The sequence below is a fragment of the Lathyrus oleraceus genome, chromosome 7 (assembly GCF_024323335.1).
Source record: "Lathyrus oleraceus cultivar Zhongwan6 chromosome 7, CAAS_Psat_ZW6_1.0, whole genome shotgun sequence".
NCBI lineage: Eukaryota > Viridiplantae > Streptophyta > Magnoliopsida > Fabales > Fabaceae > Lathyrus > Lathyrus oleraceus.
Genome location: NC_066585.1, coordinates 364,115,195 through 364,136,585, shown reverse-complemented (window position 1 = coordinate 364,136,585; position 21,391 = coordinate 364,115,195).

The following is a 21,391-nucleotide window of genomic DNA, read 5'->3' as shown; positions in this document are numbered from 1 at the left end:
AATTATATTTTTGTGTTTGGCAAGACCTTCGGGCTTGTGCCTACGTACCAACATAAAAATGATGGATCAAAACCTCGTAGTTCGTGATACAAACTTCAAAGTGGATGCATTGCTTTTAACAAAAATTAAGTTTGAAAGGCACAAAGGCCTAAAAATGGTTTGAATGAGTTAGTTCTTTTTGGCTTGTTTGAAAGTTTAGGTCAAGGATAATTAAGTTTATTTACAAGTTTGATTAAGAAAAGAAGTTTGAGAATGCAATGGCATAAGGCCAAAGTTTCTAGTTTGCAAAGTGGTCAAAGTTTAGAACAAAAATAGTTCAAGAAAAGAAGAATTTTTAAAAGGAGGGAGAGATTTTGAAATTAAAGAAGTGGGGAGGGGATGAAGAGACTAATCTTATGCACAAAATTAAAAGTTTAGAGTTGAAAAGATCTGACCAATGGGTAGCAATCCAATAGACAAGAATGTCTTATAGAAACCCCAAATTCCCTTGGATATTAGAATCAAGCCACAAATAATGCATACAATATTATCTTGAAGAGCAAGGCATCAAATAAAGATAGCCCCATCCAAGCCTTAGCCACTCCATGATGTCTTTTCAAATTTGCCCATGTAGCTGATGAATTCCACAAGTCACAGGTTCAAAATAACAGCTTCATAATGATCATGTTACAGATGAACTCAAAGGGATCTTCAAAGATGTATCTGATGAAGTTTCAAATTATAAGCACTTGGTTTTCACAAAAGTTTGCATTGGCCAAGTCCTTTAGCACAGGAATGTTGCCTAAATTCTAAGTCCAATTGTCCAAGATCAAACCAACAGTCCACACAATAGCTTTTTAGGTTTTTTGTTTCTTATTATGTACATTAATGGTCAAAGGCCACACAAATAAACAAAATATACACAAACAAAATATACCACACAGTATGGTCCAAATGGACAAAGTGAAAATGGCACTAACATAAATAATTAGAATGGTATGAATAATGGCAAATGAATATAACTTTAAAAAATTAAAGTGCATTAAAATAAAGGACTTGAAATTAAATGTTAGTTGTTAATAAGTTAGAAGTTAGTATTGTTTTGTTTTTGCTTTAAGTCATTCTTTGGAGAACACTCAACCCACTTATCACAAGCATGGATCCTTGAACCAAGACATCTTCCAAAGGAAGGAAAAAAGGCTAAGTTTCCACACAATACCATGAAAGAGGGGAGACTTACAATCTCACTAACTAGAATGCTATGCCTTTTTGTATCAAAAATTTAGCACTATGTTAAGCAATCGTAATTGGACTTATGTATAAGTCACAACTATTTGAGGTCGGGCAACAGAACTTTGGTGTTAATGCATGTTAGAGACATAGAATAATGGACTATGCTCATGAAACATACCACACATAAAAAGAATATGTAAAAGAGGTGGCCTAATCTCATCCATACTTATGTGAATTTTGCAATCAACTAGCCTTAGGTTTTAGAGACATCATAGGCCAAATGAAATGGATGCATAAAGAAGGGGAATTAGATGAAGAGGGAGGGGAATGGATCAAAACTCAAATTGATCAAAGGAGGACTTTCACCAAATTAATATCATTCATTCATTTTGGGAGATGGAATGTATATTCCATCAATCCCCTAAATTCAATGATATTAACTTAGCAAAGTCAAATCAACCTTGACCAAGGCCCAACAACACACGTCAAACTTATACAAACCATCACAAGAGGTCAACATAATTATTTGGAGTTTATTCAATTTAAAACATACTAAAATAATGCATTTAATTAAATATGGTTTGTCAAATTCCTAAAACCTCATCAAAACACCAAAGAAATGGCCATGAGATTTATCATAGGTCAAACAAGGTCAAAGGACCTTGGAGAAAAAATTCAGAATTTTTAAAGACTTAAAAGTATTTTTTAACAATTAAAAATAAACATAAAATCAATTAAATCATGAAAAATATTAATAATGATCCAAAAAATAATTTTAATTCAAAATATGAAAGAGGATATTATTTGAAATTTTTTGGTGAAACTCTCATATTTTTTTGATCAATATTAAATTTAATATGAATTAATGAAAATCAAATGAATTAAAACAAAAATCGAAAAAACATGAGCCACTTGATCTCCCTCATTAATTGAGGTGGCAGATCGAGTGGATCAGCGTGCGCGTTCCATGGTGGAACCTAGTCAGCGCGCCACACGCGTGGTAATTAAAACCAACGCCTAAGATTAAAACATTTAAAACGGATCCTGTGGTCTAGAGACGTGCCTACACACCGCCGGAGCCAGAGCTCCGGTCTTCTTCTCAAGTGGACCTCGCCAGACTGGTCCACCCTAAACCATCACCAAAATAAAAAAAGAGGACATGATCGGAAAGATTTTTTTTTGAAGAATACTTGAAGATACCCAGTCAAACTAGGGTTTCCAAGGAAAATCACCTCCAAATTCTTGAAGAATACTTAATCAATATGACATGTAGAGACCATTGGGACTCATATATGATGCTTTCAGACATTGTGAATCAATCCCTGGTTGTGCTTTTAGCCATGAGGGTCTCAAACCCTAGGTGTGGACTTGATAGATCAATGAGGATCATGCCCTACCTACAAAAAGTTAGGCAAATACAAAGAAATATTTTTGGTATTTTGGTTAGTAAAATAACAATATACAAGTATGATACAATCTCATGGTGCTAGGTGATCTCTCCAAAAATAAACCCAATGAAAGAGGGGTAAGGAGGATGCCAAGGTATGATCCCGATGTTAATGCATATGATGAAATTGCATGAGGGATCTTAGGGTCAAAATTTGGGTCTTACAGAGGGATATAGATGATGCCAACGCAATAGTACCAGTGTTCAAAACTCATGAGAGGATGGTAATTCAGTTTGATAGCAGCAGCAGTAACATCGTCAATAGATCGGTATCGCCATTGGTAATACAGTTAGCGGGTCCGGTCCAGTATGCATCCGATAGAGCTATTCCTTATCAGTATAATGAGACTATGTTGGATAATGGTCAAGAGGTTTCGTTTCCTACAACCAGTTTTGTTGTGAGTATTGTTGATGTTACAAAGGTGACCCGTAGTGGTCGAGTTTTTGGGCCTATTTTCCCTAAGGATGTAGAGAATGACAGTAAGAAGGTGGAGGTGCCTACAGTAGATCCGGTTAGTGCTCTAAAGTGTAAGTATAGTGAACCCAGTAGTTTGAAGACTAATAATGACGATGAGGTACCCGGTTAGTGAATTTAATGTGGTGGAGCAGCTGCTCCAAACTCCTTCCAAAACTTCAGTGCTTTCTCTGCTTATGAATTCTGAAGCACACAGAGAAGCATTGAAAAAGGTATTGGAGCAAGCTTATGTGGAATAAGATGTAATAGTGGATCAGTTTGATCATGTTGTGGCTACCATCACTTCCTGCAACAATCTGAGCTTTTGTGATGAAGAACTTCCTGAGAAAGGCAGAAATCACAACTTAGTGTTGCACATACCGATGAACTGCAAGGAGGATGTGTTGTCAAATGTGTTGGTTGATACCGGCTCTTCTTTGAATGTACTTCTCAAATAAACTCTTTCCATATTGTCATATCAAGGAGCTCCGATGAGATACAGTGGCGTGATCGTCAAAGCTTTTGATGGTTCTCGCAAAACTGTTATAGGAGAAGTGGACCTTCCATTGAAGATAGGTCCGAGTGATTTCCAAATTACTTTACAAGTAATGGATATCCACCCGGCCTATAGCTGCTTGTTGGGAAGGTCGTGGATACATGAAGCTAGAGTTATTACGTCAACTCTGCATCAGAATTTGAAGTTTGTGAAGAATGGTAAGCTCGTTATCGTTGGAGGAGAGAAAGCTTTGTTACTAAGACACTTGTCGTCTTTCTCGTATGTTAAAGCTGAGGATGAGATTGGAACTTTGTTCCAAGCTCTATCTATTGCTGAAGAGAAGAGATTTGGGGAACCCATGTCCTCTTTTAAAGACGCGTAGAAAATTGTTGAAGAAGGTAATTCTGATTAGTGGGGCCGGATGGTAGAGGTCGCCAAGAACAAGAGCAGGGCTGGTTTGGGATTCCAACAAGGGTCGTCAGTTGAAGATGTGCAACCCAATTTCTGTAGTGGAGGGTTCATCCATGGTAATGAACAACACTCAGGTGTCGTGATCGAGGGTGATGAAGATGAAGACTGCACCAATTTTATGACGCATGGAAAAGCTTGCAATAATTGGACCATTGTCGATGTTCCTATTATTTTTCATCATTCTAAGTAATTACTTTATTGTTTTTGAAAATCCTTCTACTATGCCTAAGGGAGAAGTGAACATTGTTTGACATCTTTTAATTTGATCATTAATAAAATGCAATTCTATTCATCCATATCTATGATGTTTTTATTTTTACTTTTTGCCATTCTGAAAATGGTAATCACCAAAAAAAAAAAAACAATAATTGTCCATCTGCATAAGATTTCGTCACAATTCGCTTCTCTAAAATCAAAATATCAAATCATTATACAGGTTGGTTTCTAAACCCATTGAATACAATGATCCTAATCCTACTTCAAACTTTGAATTCCCTGTGTTTGAAGTTGAGGAAGAAAGTGATGAAGAAGTGTCTGATGAATTGTCTCGTCTACTTGAGCACGAGGAAAAAGCTATTCAGTCATTTGAAGAGAAGATTGAGTTAGTCAACTTGGGTTCCGAAGCTAATGTGAACGAAGTCAAGATTGGGTCTCAACTATGTCCAGAGGTTAAGAAGGGGTTGGTTGATCTTCTCCGAGAGTATTCAGATGTGTTTGCTTGGTCCTATCAAGACATGCCTGGTTTGGATTCTGAGATTATGGAGCATAGATTGTCGTTGAAGCTAGGATGCCCGCTAGTCAAACAGAAGTTGAGAAGGAATCATCATGATATGGCAGTGAAGATCAAAGAAGAAGTGCAAAAGCAAATCGATGTTTGTTTCCTTGTTACTGCTGGGTATCCGCAGTGGGTGGCCAATATTGTGCCTGTTCCTAAGAAAGATGGAAAAGTTTGCATGTTTGTTGATTATAGAGATTTGAACAAAACTAGTCCAAAAGATGATTTTCCTCTGCCACACATTGATATGTTGGTAAACAATACAGTTAAATTCAAAGTCTTTTTGTTTATGGACGGATTTTCCGGTTATAATCAGATCAAAATGCACCCGAAGATATGGAGAAGACCATATTCATTACACCATGGGGAACATTATGTTATAGAGCGATGCCTTTCAGTTTAAAGAATGCTGGTGCAACTTACTAGAGAGCAATGACCACTCTTTTTCATGATATGATGCATAAAGAGATCGAAGTCTATGTTAATGATATGATTGCTAAATCCAGTGATGAATAAGAACATGTTGAGCATTTGTTGAAGTTATTCCAGCGTTTGAGGAAGTACAAACTCCGCTTGAATCCCAATAAGTGTACTTTTGGTGTTCATTCTGGTAAGTTGTTGGGCTTCATTGTCCGTGAGAAGGGTATTGAAGTTGATCCTGCCAAGGTCAAAGAAATACAAGAAATGCTTGCGCCCAAAACTGAGAAGCAAGTCAGAGGTTTTCTCGGCTGCTAGAACTATATCTCAAGATTCATTTCGCATATGACTGCCACATGTGCGCCTATATTCAAGCTTCTTTGGAATGATCAGTCTTGTGATTGGACCGAGGATTTCCATAAAGCTTTTGATAGTATCAAAGAGTATCTGCTTGAGCCTCTGATTCTGTCTCCGCCAGTTGAAGAAAGACCATTGATCATGTATTTGACTGTGCTTGAATAAAGGATGGGTTGTGTTCTAGGTCAGCAAGACGAAACTGGAAAGAAAGAATATGCAATTTACTACCTCAGTAAGAAGTTCACCGACTGTGAGACTCGGTATTCTATGCTAGAGAAAACTTGTTGCGCATTGGCTTGGGCTGCTAAGCGTCTTTGTCAGTATATGTTAAATCATACCACTTGGTTGATATCCAAAATGGATCCAATCAAGTATATTTTTGAGAAGCCTGCTTTAACTGGGAAGATTTCCCGTTGGCATATGTTGTTATCCGAGTATGATATTGAATATCGATCTCAAAAAAGCAATCAAAGGTAGTATCTTGGCTGACCATTTGGCTCACCAATCGATTGAAGATTACCAGTCAGTGCAGTATGACTTTCTTGATGAAGAGATTTTATACTTGAAAATGAAAGATTGCGATGAACCATTGCTTGAAGAAGGTCCAGAACCTGTTTCCTGTTGGGGCATGGTATTTGATGGAGTTGTTAATCAATATGCTAATGGCATTGGGGCAGTGATTATTACTCCTTAAGGCACTCATTTTACGTTTACACCTAGGTTGACTTTAAAGTGTACAAATAACATGGCTGAGTATGAAGCTTGCATTATGGGGCTTGAAGAGGCCATTGATCTCAGAATCAAATATTTGGACGTCTATAGAGATTCAACTTTGGTTGTGAATCAGATCAAAGGTGAATGGGGGACGAGTCAACCCGGTTTGATACCATATAGAGACTATGCGAGGAGGATTTCAACTTTCTTTACAAAGGTTGAATTTCATCATATCCCTCGAAATGAAAACCGGATGGCATATGCTCTTGCAACATTGGCTTCAATGATTATGGTGAAGTATTGGAATGAAGTTCCTAATTTGACTGTGATGTGTCTTGATAGGCCAACTCATGTGTTTGTTGTTGAAGAGATCAAGGATGAGAAGCTATGGTATTTTGATATCAAATGTTTTCTCCAAAGTCAGATTTACCCGCATGGGGCATCTTTGAAAGATAAGAAGACTTTGAGGAGATTAGCCGGAAATTTCTACCTTAATGGTGATGTACTTTACAAGAGAAACTTCGATATGGTTCTGCTCATATGCATGGATAGACACGAAGCAGACTTCTTGATAATTGACGTCCATGAAGGCTCCTTTGGTACTCATTCCAATGGACATGCTATGGCTAAGAAGATGATGAGAGCAGGTTACTATTGGCTGACAATGGAATCTGACTGTTGCAAGTTTGTGAAGAAACTCCACAAGTGTCAAATATATGCAGATAAGATTCATGTTCCTCCGAAATTGTTGAATGTCATTTCCTTCTCATGGCCCTTCTCCGTGTGGGGAATTGACATGATTGGCATGATTGAGCCTAAATCTTCGAATGGACATCGTTTCATTCTAGTGGCTATTACTATTTCACAAAATGGGTTGAAGTGGCATCGTACGCGAATGTAACCAAGCAAGTTATTGTGAGGTTTATCAAGAATCAGATTATATGTTGTTATGCTGTGCCAAGTAAGATCATTACTGACAATGGGTCGAACTTGAACAACAATATGGTGGAAGCTCTTTGCAAAGACTTCAAGATTGCACATCATAATTCTTTTCCCTACAGGCCAAAGATGAATAGGGTTGTTGAAGCTGCAAACAAGAACATCAAGAAGATCATTCAGAAAATGGTTGTGACGTACAAGGATTGGCATGAGATGCCCTCATTTGCTTTGCATGGGAATCGTACATCCATCCGCACTTCAATAGGGGCAACCCCTTTATCACTTGTTTATGGCATGGAAGTTGTGCTCCCAGTAGAGGTTGAGATCCCATCATTGTGTGTCTTGATGGAAGCCAAGTTGACTGAAGCTGAATGGTGACAAACCATGTATGACCAGCTAAATTTGATCGAAGAGAAGAGGTTAACTGCCATGTGACATGGTCAGTTATATCAACAGAGAATGAAGAAAGCTTTTGATAAGAAGGTCATACCTCGTGCATTCAGAGAAGGTGATCTTGTGCTCAAGAAAATTCTATCTTTCAAACCAGATTCTAGGGGCTAATGGACTCCTGATATGAAGGCCCATATGTTGTTAAGAGAGCATTTTCAGGCGATGCTTTGATTCTTGCAACTATGGATGGTGAAGAGTTCACTCGTCCTATGAATGTTGATGCAGTCAAGAAATACATCGCCTAAAAAGAAAAGAATAGTTCGCTAAATTGAAAACCTGAAAGGGCGGCTTAGGCAAAAATGAGCGTCTCGGTGGATTGAAAATCTGAAAGGGCGATCCAGGCAAAAGTTAGAGACATAAAACAGAAAATCTATCCCGATAAATTGAGCACCCTACCTTGGGAAATTTATGCAAAAATTAGGGATCATGGCAAGTAACTGCATCCTGTTTATCTTCAATCTTGAAGACTTTCTTGGGCACAACGATTGGTTCTGATTCTTCTTCAGCCAAAGCCAATAGCACAGTGGATATTAAAGGATGTACAAGGATTAGTGATCATTGTATTCAATGTAACCCTTCTCCATGTAAATTACCATTTTTCAAATTTTGTAAAGATCTATGGAGTCTTGTCATTTACAAACTACCATTCTATTAAATAATGTTGAGCTTTTTATCCAATTGTTTCCACTCTTATTTATTCAGCCAAATTGAATTAAATTTTATTATGATCATATTAAAATTAGAGTTTTAAAATAAAAAGAATGTTTTCTTAAATAATAAAAACAATTACTTTTAAAAAGAAATTAAAGGAATATCAACAGCGGTTTGAAAACAGTAAGCCCTAAATGCGAAGCATTGTTGGTTTTCCCCAAGCAGTTGGCGTGATCTCTGTTTATTCTCCAGCAGCATTTTAGCATCTCCAACCGGGTTTCATTGGTTTCCCCAGCTGAGTTTGTGATTGCCTCCCTCGAGTTATAGGCGCGTCATCGTAGCAGTTTGCATAGATTCAACAAATTTTGTTCCCCCGCAAGTCGCCATCAGATTTGTCCCTAACTCTTGAGCAGTATTTTTGACCCTCTGCAAGGTTGTCTCCCATTTGATATGGTGTTGACCTAAAAATCCCTGCAAAATTGATAATGTAGTTTCCTCAACAGATTCGCTCCTCTTTTCCCAGCCAGGGTTGAGCCTTTGAGGTGGCCGATTCTCTCCAGCAGTTGTTTCACTCCTGTGAGGATTGGCGGAGTATTGTATTGATGATGCAGTCTAGCGACATTTGTATTCTTTGTGATCATTTTTTCGGCATAATCATCATATACATATACATTCTTGCATTAATAATACACTTTGAGATTCATTGTTTCTGTGATCCTCTACTACGGTGGTATACTTTTTACCCACGCAGATTTGGTTTGTCTGTCCTCTTTCAATTGTAGAGTGCCAGCCCACTAAGTAGAAAGAATTTAACCTTTCTCATTCTCCACTGAGTTACTTCCTCGTGGATGATTATTATTTCATCTTCCTCCCCAGTTGATAGTCTGGATGAAACCACTCCCCTTGAGTTATATTCTCATTGGATTGAGTCTTTAATTGACCGTTTCTTTCTAGATCTTACCTAGATAGATGCTTTTGGTCCCTTGAGAGTTTACTACCCAGTAACTGGTAATATTCTTCTCAATTTGCAAGTATTTCACTTTTTTGCCCAATACCTGGCAAAAGTACCCCTTTTCTCCCTAGCGGATTCGTTTCTCACATTTCCCCAGGAAGTTTATTCTTGATATGTTCATCCTAACCGGTGACGGATATTTTCTTCCCTGCTTTGAGTTTATCCTTGATGTGTTCATCCTAACCGGTGACGGATATTCTCTTTTTGGTATTCTACCCAGTAAAAAGGTAGTTGTAATCCCTATTTTCTTTCCCCCAGAGAGTTAATCATTGATATGTTCATCCTAATCGATGACGGCTTTCCTTCTCTTTGCGGTCTTCTGCCCAGTAACCGGTAGTTGTAAATCCTGCTTCCCCTCGGAGTTTATCCTTGATATGTTCATCTTAACCGGTGACGGGTATTCTCTTTTTGGTATTCTATCCAGTAACTGATAGATGTAATCCTTATTCCTCCCCGCAGAGTTTATCCTTGACATGTTCATCCTAACCGGTGACGGATATTCTTGTTTTTGGTATTCTATCCAATATTCAATAGATGTAATTCCTACCTTTTCAGGCAGTTTATCCTTGATATGTTCATCTTAACCAGTGACGGACATCCTTCCTAATGTCCCCAGGTGAGTCTATCCTTGATATGTTCATCTTAACTGATGACGGATATTCTTCCCCCTTTGAGTCTATCCTTGATATGTTCACTTTAATCACTAACAGATATTCTCTCTCTTTGGTCTTCTGCCCAATAGCCGGTAGTTGTAAATTCTATTTTGGCTTTTCCCCGGCTGGTTATTCTTACCCAGTAACTGGTAATGAATATACCTCCTGTTTTCCCTCAACGAGTCATCCTTGATATGTTTACCCTAACCGATAATGGATGTCCTCCTTGTCAGAAATTATTATACCCTTACCCAGTAAACGGTAATGGATAATATACTTCTGGTCCTCTTGTGTTGAAGATCATTTCTTTCCCAGTTGAGTGTGAGTGTGTATTTCCTTAGTGAGATTGCTTTTTCCTGCTTGGGTCAAGTATTTCAGTTTTATTCTGATCTACCTGTTTCCCCTGCATATGTTCTTTTTATTCCCCGGTTGAGTCTTTCCATTGATTTATTTTCATGATATCCCTCGTGTCCCCCAACAGTTTTAAGTCGCAGCCTGACCTACGTACAACCCATGTATCCCCCCAGAGTCTTTGTCTCCCCAGTGAGTTTTCCTCTTGGAAATTCATTACACTCCTGTGGACTTTCAGTATATTCAGATTCTTTTCCTTTATGGCAACATTTTCCCCACAGAGATTATTTTTGCATTCATATCAGATGCATCATGAGGTCTCTTAGGGACCAAAATTTGTTTCTATTGTTGTTATTTAAGTCCATTCTACTGAGTCGATATGAAGATTTTAACCTTCATCTCCTCAGCTAGAATGTCCTTAATTAGGGGCAGCTGTAAGACCCCAATTTTGACCCTAAGATCCCTCATGCTATTTCATCATATGCATTAGCATTGGAATCACACCTTGACATCCTCCTTACCCCTTATTCATTGGGTTTGCATTGGGAGAGATCACCAAGCACCATTTGATTGTATCATACTTTATTTTTCTTTATTTACTAACCAAAATACCAAAAATATGCCATTGTATATCCTAACTCTTTTGTAGGTAGTGCACATGATCATCTATGCTCTATCAAGCTCACATCTAGGGTTTAAGACCCTCATTGCAAGGATCTCAATCAAGAATTGGTTTACTATGGCTCTAAGTATCATATCTAAATCCCCATGATCTTCACATTTTATTTTGATCAAGAAATCATCAAGAGTTTGGAATTGGTTTGCCTTGGAAACCCTAATTCATCTGGGTATCTTATGTAACTTCTTCAACAAGTTTCTTCAAAAATTGATCAAATATTTCAAGGGATACTTCACATTACATCATATTATGAATATATGATCATCCATGGTTCCCAAAAGTCAAGAGAATAGCAAGCTAGCAAGTTGGTTCATGGTGGTTGACCAGAGGAATTCAACTAGTCAAAATTGGAGTTCCCTAGATCCTATCTCCTACACTTTTTGTCATATGAAAATTATTCCAAAATCAAAGTTACTCTAAATGACATTCCAAACAACTTTCATGTTGAGGTCAAGATCTAGTTTTTCTTTTAAATTCATTTTTTATGGTGAAAGATTATAGTTCATTTTGTCTAAACCCTAATTTAGAGGCCAGCTTCCCAAGATCATAACTTGCTCAATTTTTATGAGATGAAAGCTATTAAAGTTTCATGTTCAAATTCAATATGTCTCCTTCAACTTTGATGTTTGGATGAAGTGCAAATTCTACTTTTAAATGCATGTGATATGAGGAAATATTATAGGTCATTTTGGGCCAATACCATTGAACAAGTGATTTTCCTCAACTTCTAAAATGCATAACTCCTTCATGATAAACCCAGATGAGGTCAAATTTGCGATCACTTTGAAGGACTTTGAGAGAGCTACAACTTTGATTAAGGAAAGTTTCTCATTTGAAGTCCATAGAAAAAGTTACTCAAGGTGGAAGAGGTGAACATATGGCTTGGTACTTAGAACTTTTTTTGATATGTTTCATTTTCCAAACTTCCACCTCAAAATTCATCATGATCCAAGCTTCAAATGAAAACATGTTCAACATGGAAGTTCTTCCTCTTGGTCTAGCCTTTCAAAAAAGTTGAAATGCATCCCATTTGGACAAAGAATGAATGACTTGCGCATGGCTTACAGATGAAGGACCATTTGGAAGATTTGAAGTTCCACTTTCCATACACTAATGCATTGCCTTTCCACATGACTTCAGCATTGCCTACACTCATTTTGAGACCTGAATGCATCATTACATGCGCCTATCACACGCCCATGCAACCATGCAAAGGATATTTCTATTTTTAGAATTTTGAAAGAAGTGTGCAATTATCAATCACTTGGACTATAAATAGAGCCCCTCTTGCTCATAATTATAGACCCTGGCGCGTAAGCTTTGATTCAGTAACCCTAAACCCTCAAATTCAAAGGATAAGCTTGGTGATTTTATTGAAAATAGAGTTCGAATCTCTCAATTGTTTTGATATTGAAACTCCAAGAGTCCTCCTTCTTCCTTGATCCTTTTCCATTCCATTAAGCATCTGAAGTCAGGCCAAGCACAATTGAGAGCAAGACTGTGTCCATCTGAACCTACATTGAAGGTGATTTTTAGAATTTTTCATCTCTTCGATTCTCACTCAAATCTCCATTATTATTATTGATTTTTGGTTGTCTGAAGTCCTACCAATGTAGGCAACAAGATTGAGTTGCTTAGAGGTTAAACTGAAGCAACTCAGATCATGATCCTTAAAATTCAACTCCCTATATCTTTCTATATACTTGGAGTTAAGTGAAATTGAGGTCAGATTCGAGCTCCTGGGCATTTTTACTTTAAATTCATGTCCTCCTTTTTTATTTTGGTGATAGTTGAAGTTGGACCAGTCCGGTGAGGTCCACCGGAGAAGAAAACCGGAGCTCTAGCTCTGGCGGTGCGTTGGCATGCTTCTAAACACATGATCTGTTTAAATTGTTTTAATCTCACTGGTTGGTTTTGATTACCATCCCTACAGCGCTGTTGACTAATGACCATGTCGAACGCATGCTTGGATCCACTTGATCTGCCACCTCAATTAATGAGGGAGATCAAGTGGTCCACGTTTTTTTGTAATTTCTGGTTTTCATTTTAATTGACTTATTTTTCATTAATTCATATTATATTTAATATTGATCCAAAAAATATGGGACTTTCACCAAAAATTCTCAAATATTTTTCTCTTTCATTTTCTGAATTAAAATTATTTTTTGGATCAATATTAATATTTTTCATTATTTAATTGTTTTTGTGCATATTTTTAATTGTTTAAAAATACTTTTTAGTTTCCAAAAATTATAAATCTCTTGTCCATTTATTTGGTGTTTTGAGGAGGTTTTAGGTTTTTGATCAACCATATTTTAATTAAATGCATTTTTAATTGATTTTTAATTGTTTAATTGTAAATAAATTGTGTTGAGATATTATTGTTGACTTGTTGAGTTTGATTTTTGTTGTTGGGCCTTGGTCAAGGTTGATTTGACTTTGTTGGATTAAAATAATTGGATTTAGGGGATTGATGAAATGTACATTTCATCTCCCAAAATGAATGAATGGTTTTAATTTTATAAAAGACCTCCCATGACCAATGTTTGTTTATTTCATTTCCCCTCCCTCTTCATCTTCAATCCCTTTGAATCCCGTCCATTTCATTGACATATGATATCTCTATATCCTAAGGCTAATTGGTTCATAAACCAATATAAGTATGGATGAGATTAGATCCACCCTTTTGCCATTTTCTTTTAAGTGTGGTATGTTTTAGGAATATGGTTCATAATACCATATCTCTAACATGCATTAGCACTAAAATTTATATCACCTGACCTCAAATAGTTGTGACTTCTATATAAGTCCAATAATGATTGATTAACATAGCGCTAAATTTTGACTCAAAAGCATAGCATTCTAGTAAGTGAGATTGTAAGTCTCCCCCCTTTCATGGTATTGTATGGAAACTTTGCTCTTTTTCCTTCCTTTGGAAGATGTCTTGGTTCAAGGATCCATACCTATGAATAGAGGGTTGAGTGTTCTCCAAAGAATGACTTAAACAATTGAAAAGCAAAAGCAATACTAACTTGTTTATTTTAATGCCATTATTCATACCATTTAACTTGTTTATTTTAATGCCATTTTCACTTTGCTCACTTAAGCCATATCTTGTGATTATACTTGTTTGTGTATTTTGTTTGTGTTTGTGGTTTTTTTTACCTTAATGTACATAATAACAACAAAAACCCTAAAAAAGATTTGTGTGGACTGTTGGATTGGATCTAAGACATTGGACTTAGAATTAGGCAACATTCCCTATGCAAAAAGGACTTGGCCAATGCCAATTTCTCTAAAGCCAGTCAATGTGAATTGAACATTCATCTGAAGCAAGTATTAAGATCCCCCTGAGTTCACCTGCTACATGGTCTTGGTGCAAATGTTACTTTGAACTTGTGTCCAATGCCTATTTCTGAGCCATTCAAGGAGTATGTCATCTGATGCATGGAAGCTTAAGAAGAAGACTATGAAGTTGCTAGCTTGGATGTGGCTATATTTAATTGATGTCTTTCTCTTCACCTTTCTATTTGTGTATTGATATTGCTTGATTCTAAAAGTCCAAGGAAAAGTTGGGTTTCTATATGACATTCTTGTCTATTGGATTGCATCCCATTGGTCAGTTCTTTTCAACTCTTAACTTTTAATTTTTGCTTAGGATTAGTCTCTTCATCTCCTCCCACTTATTTAATTTCAAATCTCTCCCCCTTTTTAAAACTTCTTTGTTTGTGATTTATAAACGTTGACCTTTATTGTAAATTAGAAACTTTGTCCTTATGCCATTGCATTTTCAAAACTTCTTTTTCTTAATCAAACTTGTAAATAAACTTAACCATACTTGACTTAAAATTTCAAAAGAGAAAAAGAACTAACACTCATTCAAACTCTTTTAGGCCTTTTGTGCCTTTGTAAAACTTAAAATTTTGTTAAAAGCAACTCATTCACTTTGAAATTGTTACCACGAACTATGAGGTTTTGATCCCTCCTTTTATGTTTGTATGTAGGCACAAGTCCGAAGGTCTTTTCAAACACAAAAATATAATTAATGAATTCTTTTCTCATCCCCACACTCTATTTATTGCAAAAATCATTTTATACCAAAACACATGTACACACAAAAAAAGGGATCCCTATGAGTTCCTAGGTCACTTTGGGTGTTAACATCTTCCCTCTGTGTAACCAACCCCCTTACTTGTAATCTCTAGCCTTTTATTTGTTTTTATTTGAAAACTTCTTATCGTTGGGTTTTGTTCATACTTTTCCCTTTTCCCTTGGAAACAATAAAAGTGCGGTGGTGACTCTGGTTTAATTGACGTTAAGTTTATCCATAGCTTAATGGTCATGAATTTACCGTTACACCTTGTACTTGTAAGACCCTAATTTTGACCCTAAGATCCCTCATGCTATATTATCATATGCATTAGCATTGGGATCATACCTTGGCATCCTTCTTACCCCTCACTCATTGGGTTTGCATTGGGAGAGATCACCAAGCATAATTTGATTGTATCATACTTTTTTTTTCATTATTCACTAACCAAAATACCAAAAATATGTCAATGCATAGTTTGTTACTTTTGTAGGTAGTGTGTATGCTCACCTATGCTATATCAAGCTTATATTTATGCTTTGAGACCCTCAATGCAAGGAGTTCAATAAAGAAATGGTTCACATTGGCTCTAAGCATCATATATGTATCCCCATGATCTTCACATGTTATTTTGATCAATAAATCATCAAGAGTTTGGAAACCAAGTTTTCCTTGGAAACCCTAATTCATCTGGGTATCTTAAGTGACTTCTTCAACAAGTTTCTTCAACAATTGATTAAATATTTCAAGGGATACTTCCCATTACATAATCTTCTTCATATATGATCTTCCATGAGTCCCAAAAGTCAATAGAATGTCAAGCTAGCAAGATGGTTCATGGTGGTTGACCAGAGAAAGTCAACTACTCAAAACGGGGGTTCCCTAGACCCTATCTCCTACACTTTTTGTCATATGACAATGATTCCAAGAGAAACGTTATTCAAAATGACATTCCAAACAATTTTCAACTTGAGGTAAAGAGCTATTTTTGCTTCGAAAGTCATTTTTTTATGGTGAAAGATTATAGGTCATTTTGTCTGAACCCTAGTTTGGAGGTCAACTTCCTAAGACCATAACTTGCTCAATTTTATTAGATGGAAGCCATTAAAATTTAAGGATCATAATAAAAATGTCTACTTCAAGTTTTATGTTTGAAGGAAGTGCAAATTCAACTTGAAAATGCATGTGCCAAGAGGAAACATTATAAGTCACTTTGGACCAATACCATTGAACAAGTGATTTTCCTCAACTTCTAAAATGCATAACTCCTTCATTCCAAATCCAAATTAGGTCAAATTTGTGACCAAATTTAAGAGTTTGAAATATATACAACTTTGATGAAGTAACCTTTCTCATTTTAAGTGCATAGAAAAAGTTATTCAAGGTGGAAGAAGTGAACATTTGACTTGGGACTTAGAAAATTTTCAAATAGGTTTGATTTCCCAAACTTCCACCTCAAACTTCATCATGATCTAAGCTTCAAATGAAAAAGTGTTCAACATGAAAGTTGTTCCCCTTGATGTCACCTTTCCAAAAAGTTAAATATCATCCCATTTGGATCAAATTGAAGGACTTGCACATGGGTGCAATGTGAGGTACCATTTGGAAGAATGTCATGATCCAATTCAATTCAATAATGCATGGCTTAATGCAACACCTTCAACATGACATGTGCAGACTTTTGGACCTTTGCCAATCATTCTTTGGGCTTTATACACGCCCATGCAAGCATGAACACTTGAATTTCTATTTTTGGCATTTGAATGGAAGTGTGTAGAAATTAATTGCATTGGCTATAAATAGAGAAGCAATGTTATCAGAACTTCATGAACACCTTGCCCAAGCTTTGCTAGACTGATTCACACCCTCACTACCATAGAATTTCTGAAGATTTCTCATGAAATTGAGCTTGAACTTCATCTTCTGTTTGGAAGTTCAAACTCCAGAAATTCACTTCACTTTTCATCTCAATTGGTTCCTGCAAGCAAGAGGAAGAGAAAGCAATCAAATCCGGATCAAGATCAAGTGGAATTGGATCAACTCGAAGGTGATTTTTCAGAAACTTCATCTCTTAGATTCTCTCTCAATTCTCCATCATTATTTATGATTTTTGGTTGTCTGAAGTCCTATCAATATAGGCAAGAAGATTGAGTTGCTTTGAGGTCAAATCGAAGCAACTCAATTCACGATCCTCAAAATTCAAATCCCTGTATCTTTTTATTTACTTGGAATTGGATAAAATTGAGGCCAGATTCGAGCTCCTGAGCATTTTTTCTTTAAATCCATGTCCTTGTTTTTCATTTTGGTGAAGGTTGATGGTGGACCAATCTGGTGAGGTCCACCAGAGAAGAAGACCGGAGCCCTAGCTCCGATGATGTGTTGTCATGCATCTCAGCCATAGGATCTAACTAAATTGTTTTAATCTTGTGCGTTGCTTTTGATTACCACGTGTGTGGGACAGTTGACTGAAGCGCATGTGGAACGCGTGTTTCCATCCATCTGATATGTCGCCTCAATTAATGAGGGAGATCAGATGGCTCTCCTTGTTTCGAATATCTGAATATTTCATTTAATCCATTATTTTTAATTAATTCATATTAATTTTGAAATTCTGGTATCAGATATGAGATGTCGAAGGTAATGTCACGACACTAATATCTGAGTAAAACAAATAGGATAAAGATAAAGAATAGTAATGCAAGAGACACAAGCAATTGTTAACCTAGTTCGGTCCAACTCACCTACATCTGGGGGCTACCAAGCCAAGAAGGAAATCCACTAAATAGAATCAGTTCAAAGACTTTCTGTACACTTCAACAAGTTACAGTCTTTCTCACCTAATCTCTACCCGTGCGACTTCTACCTAAGCACTCTTAGATATGAGAACCCACTCACTCCCCCTCAATCACACCTGTGATTTTAAACAACAATTCCTTGTGAAAAGAAGACACTTTTCAATAACACACACTTGATTTTGCTTAGCAGCTTTAATCAAGTAGACACACACTTGATCTTGCTTAACAACTTTGATCAAATAGACACACACTTGATCTTACTTAAATGCTTTGATCAAGTAGACACACACTCTTGCTTATAAGCTTAGAGTGACAATTTACAACCCACAAATCAGACCAATTCAATCATCTATGGATGACTTGAATGGCTTACAAGTCTCACGACTAAACAAGACACAAACCCTTGCTCTTGTTAGACTATGGCACGGATCTAGAAGGGGGGGGGGGGGGGGTTGAATAGATCCCAATTTAAAAAATTGAGTCGGCGCTACCAATTAAAAATTGGTTTTGAAAATTTGTTTTAAGTGCGGAAGCGGCCGAGGAAAATATAGTCTAAAATGAACGGTTATTGGAAAACCGGATATGCGTCTAGCCTATGGATTAGTGATAATGTAGAATAAGAATCACTACACTAGTCACACTATCAATGATTTATTTCACTTGCTAGGATTCCTAGTTCCAATGATTCAAGGAGCAAACCAAACTAGATACACAACTAAGATAATTTTGGTTTAGACAAATTATCAAACACTTGGTGTGTAAAAACACTCCAAGTGATATTTATGTTGAGTAAGTGATTCCAATTAGTCTAGTACAATATCTTATTGTACTTTGGATTTAAAAACAGAGTTTTAACTTCTTACTCAATTAATATCAAGGTTTGATAAAAGTGCTTATACAAAAATCACTTATTTTTAAGCCAAAAACAAATATGCTGAAAAATAGAGAAGACAAAGATTTGATGAGGCAGTTCCCCCGTCGTCCTCGCTTCGGGGTACGTCTGCCCTCAATTCTAAAACTAGAATTGAGATTGCTTTAATAGATATCCCCTGTTGAGTATAACAGTTTATACAAGGATTGAAAAGCAATTATACAACAGAATTTTCAAGACGTTGAATGTTGCTTCCACTCCGTGTTCCTTGATTCAAGGTGAATCAAGTCCTTCGATTGTTGTTGATAGACCTTCGATTCCAGCCCCTTTGTTGAATAACTCTCAGTTCTTTAAACCCTCGGCCCGACTGATCTCAACTACAACAAATCGAACCCGAAATCTTCCCTTCAATATCACTGAATCCGCTACTAGATTGATGAAGACTTCCTCTTCTCAATCACCTTCGCTCAGCTGAAAATTGATGAAGAAATCGTCCAAAAAACCCCCAAAATCAAACCAATCTTGGAGGACAAAACCCTAAAGGTTTTATTCAAGAAAAAACTTGTCGCAAGCTTCAACCCGAACCGGATTCCCCAATCTTGGCTTCGAACGTTATCACCTTTAACCAATCACAAAGCACTTCAAAAATGGTTGTGTGTAATTGATGTGTTGTGAGATGTTGAAGATGAAGATGAAGAATCTTGGACACCTATTTCACTTTTTCTTGTTCTTTGTACACTTGAATCAATTTGTCAAATGTTGGTTGATACAAGTAACTGAACTTGTATTTATAGTAACAAACCTACCAACCCACTTAAAAGCTTTTCAAACACAGTGGGAATTACTTAAAAACTGTATTTGCACACGAACGGTCGACCATAGCACAACAACTACCGGCGGCAACGTATTCTGCTTCGGCGGTTGACAAAGCAACTGAGACCTGTTTCTTGCTATGCCAACTGACCAAGGAATTTGAAAATAAATTGCAAGTACCACTAGTGCTTTTCCTATCCGATTTGCAACCGGCAAAATCGGAATTGGAGAAACCTATTAATGAACAATCATTACCTTTGGAATACCATAGTCCATACTTCAGAGTACCGGATAGGTATCGAAGTATTCGTTTGACAGCTTTTAGATGGGATTCCTTGGGACATGATTGGTATCTTGCGCACATACACACGCTAAACATAATGTCGGAACGAGAAGCAGTAAGATAGAGAAGTGATCCAATCATACCTCTATACCTTTTTACCTCTACGTCCTTACCGTTTTCATCTTTATTCAAGTTTGCACATGTTGGCATGGGGGTGTCAATGGCCTTGGCTTTTTCCATGTCAAATCTCTTGATAAGGTCCAAACAATACTTTGTTTGACTCACGAATGTTCCTTCTTTGAGTTGTTTAATTTGCAAACCGAGAAATTATGTGAGCTCCCCCATCATACTCATCTCGAATTCACCCTGCATAAGATCCGAAAACTCTCTCACGAGATTCATGTTAGTAGACCCAAATATAATATCGTCAACATAAATTTGTACTAATATCAAGTGCTTTCCGTGACGTTTAATAAAGAGAGTTGTGTCAACCTTTCCTCTTGAGTAACCTTAATCAAGTAAAAATTTACTTAGTCGCTCATACCAAGCTCTAGGAGCTTGTTTGAGACCATATAAAGCCCTTTTTAATTTGTAAACATGATCGGGATACTCATGAGATTCAAAACCCGGAGGTTGTGCGACGTAGACCTCTTCATTTATGTAATCGTTAAGGAACGCACTCTTAACATCCATTTGGAATAGTTTAAAGTCTTTCGCACAAGCGAAGGCAAGGAGAAGGCGTATAGCCTCGAGTCGGGCAACCGGCGCATAAGTTTCCTCATAGTCGATGCCTTCCTCTTGGTTATACCCTTGCGCTACTAAACACGCCTTGTTACGGGTTATTACCCCGTCTTCGTCCAACTTGTTCCTAAACACCCACCGGGTGTCGATTACTCGATGACCTCGCGGAGGAGGGACAAAGTCCCAAACCTCATTTCTAGTGAACTGATTTAGTTCCTCCTGCATTGACAAAAACCAGTGTTCATAGAGTAGGGCTTCTTTAGGGTTTTTAGGTTCCATTTGTGAAACGAAAGCGAAGTGATAACAGAAATTACTTAGCTTCGATCGAGTTGTAACACCCTTTGAGATATCTCTGAGAATGTTGTCAATTGGATGGTCTTTGGGAGACTTCCAAGCTTGAGGGAGATCATCGTTTGAAGGCGGATGAGCTACCTCGGTTTCCTCATCGTGTACATCTTTATCCTCCTCAACTTTGACTTTGTCGGGTTGATCAATCACCGGCTCGCCATCCTTGAGTATGTCTTCCGTAGGTGTACCTGCACCATGAACAACACTACCCTTTCCGACGTTTCTCGGATAGGATTTGTCAAAAGTGACATGTACAGACTCTTCCACAGTAAGTAATTGTTTATTATATATTCTATATGCTTTACTCGATTGAGAGTATCCGAGGAAGATACTTTCGTCGGCCTTGGAATCGAATTTGCCCAAGTTTTCCTT